The sequence below is a fragment of the Cnephaeus nilssonii genome (genome assembly GCF_951640355.1).
Source record: "Cnephaeus nilssonii genome assembly, chromosome: 24".
In the NCBI taxonomy this organism is placed as follows: Eukaryota; Metazoa; Chordata; class Mammalia; order Chiroptera; family Vespertilionidae; genus Cnephaeus; species Cnephaeus nilssonii.
Window position 1 is genome coordinate 2,192,707 of NC_137095.1, and position 2,531 is coordinate 2,195,237.

At 48.9% G+C, this 2,531-nt stretch overlaps 1 pseudogene across 1 annotated transcript; it reads left to right on the plus strand.

Moving 5' to 3' along the window:
* Window positions 1–1,098: 1,098 nt before the first annotated feature.
* Window positions 1,099–2,319, plus strand: LOC307094995 (neugrin-like; annotated as a pseudogene). Its single transcript has 2 exons — window positions 1,099–1,166; window positions 1,295–2,319. The product of its transcript is annotated as a neugrin-like (transcript).
* The last annotated feature ends 212 nt before the right edge of the window (window positions 2,320–2,531 follow it).

A 2,531-nucleotide genomic window follows, 5' to 3' on the forward strand; every position in this document is an offset into this window, starting at 1 on the left:
ATTATCTCCTCACCCTCTTACTTATTACTCAGCATGTGTGGTCAATAGAATGCTTGCCAAATTCAAACAGAAGCAAGTACTGCCAAGACGCTGATAGTCCACACTCACAGAGGCAGCCTGGAATCCTGCTCTGAAGGCCTCTCTCCATGACTGTTTTTCCCTTAAATCTAACCTATGAAGAACCACAGTCAGATCTCAGATACTCAGACCTCCCCTCCCCTCGTGCTGCAGGGTTCAATGGGGTCAGGCTAAAAGAACACTGGAAGCAGAGAGGAATCTGGGAGGCAAAGAGGCCCCACCCACCCTGATGGTGCTTAACATCCTCAGACACACCCTGCACAGCAAGGACGCTGCCTCCTAGGCCTCCTCCTACTCACCAGGAGTGGGCTGAAGCCTGTGAGTCCTGGAAGAAACTGAAGAATTCAAAATGCCCGCTGGGAGGAGGAAGGCAGAAGTCCCGCCCTAACTGGATGCACTGACACAAAGTGTCCTTTAGCTCTGCCTTCATGGCGCATTCCTTTCTGGGTAATGTAGTTTTCTCAAATGCTAAGGGGCGGGCTAGCATCCCAGCCAATGACATTGGTGAATAAAGGTGATGTGGTTCAACAAGTGGCCCTGGGGAAGGACAAGATTGGGCCAGAGGCCTGGTTAACTGGAACAGACTGTAAGACCTCCCAGGAGAGGGGTGTGGGGAGGAACTGGAGAGATCCCCCAAAGAATATATGCAAGGCGAAAATGGGAGACATGTATAATACTATCAACGATCAAAAAGACATATTAATTTTTTAAAAAATATATAATATAGCCCAGCTGGTGTAGCTCAATGGTTGAGCACTGATCCATGAGGTCCTGGTTCTATTCCTCGTTAGGAAACATATAAATAGGGGAAATTCCTCCATGGTGGGGCCCAGCATTTGAGAGACATTTTCCTCTGGACCCGCGCATAATAAATGTAACTCCATCTCTCTAAGTGTTGCTTGGTTTTTCTCTAGTTTTCTGTAACAGTACCGGCTCCTTCCTGGGCACTCAGCCTGAAGCAGGGCCTTGCTTCTTCCCTCATCAGAAGTGCAGAGGCAGGTGTTCGGCTCCTTTGAGACCATGGTCCCTTTACCAGGGACGTATTTCATCGCCTTTTATACAGCTCATCTTGCTCAGGGGCTGCTGTTGTGGGTGTTAGATTTCCCGGGGCAATGAAGAAAGTGACGAGGGCTGGGCACTCCCTGATTTAGCTGAGATGCTTCAACCACTCATGTTGCTCCCACGCATGGCTTCTGCCATTGGTTCTCTCCCCCAGAGTCCGTAGACCACAGAAAAAAGCTATCCTGTTACAGAAAATTCAGAGGCAAATGGAGCCCCGAGGGGCCCCGCCCAGGACTCTGACCAGGGAAGACAGGGAGCAGATCCGGTATTTACATGAAGGATTTACAGAGTCCTGGTCAGTTCCCAGATTGGCTGAAGGCTTGGATGTTAGCACCAATGTGATCAGAAGGGTTTTAAAAAGCAAGTTTGTGCCCACATTGGAGAAGAAACTGAAGCAGGATCAAGAGGTCCTTCAGAAAGCTGGGTTTGCCCACTTGCTCCGCCAGCTTCCAGGCCCTGGGGATGCCTGGGAGCTGTTTTCTGCAGGCCGCCCTGTGTCAGGAGCTGAAGCCTCATCCCAAGGCCTTGGTCACAGCACAGCTTTGAGGGTGACAGGACCGAATCCTCAGAGTACAAACACACCGAGGAGACAGAAGGGAAGGAATAAAGGAGTCCAGATCCTGGAGAAGGAAAGCTTTGTGCCTGTTGCTGCAGCCCAAGGTCATCACAGAGAGCTGCAGAAGTACTCCACCAGTGGGTGTGAGGGCGCCAGAGGCACTGACAGTGATGGATTGCCACGTGCGAAGTAGCTGGAAGCATTGAAGACAAGAGAACTGGGTGAGCAGAACTTGAGCAGCAAGGTAGTGCAGAGGGGGCGAGAGTTCTTTGACAACAATGGGAACTTCCTGTACAGAATGTGAACTGGAGCCTGGCTGGTGGAGGTGTCATGTAAAATACAGCTGAGCGAGCAGATTGGAGCTGCCTGGATTTCTGTGTGTGGATTGTCCACCTTGGAAATGATGAGCCTGAAAATGGAAGGAGCCGCTTGGATTTCAATCTGACAAGGGACAGTGAACTTCACAGGGCAGATATATATGCGGGCAGCGTGAATAACAGGCTAGGTGTAGTCTAGTTCCCGGAGCATGGTTCCTGGTTTGACCATGTAGATATTCAGTACTTACCCTTCTTGCTTAGGCTTTCTATGTATCGAAACCAGCCTGTGTCACATATGTTAGGAGTTTATTGTCTTTACAGTATGTGTATGGGAGGAATTGAAAAGCGTTCCTTCTGACATCGTTTACTTCTTGATTAATGAACACTAACAGTTCTGGAGCTGCTTAGTCAATTGGTTGTATTCATTTTGTGCAAAGTAAAGTGAAATGCAGCAAAGAAATAAGTATATACATATATGCATAGTCCATGGACGTAGACAATAATGTGCTGAGTGCTTA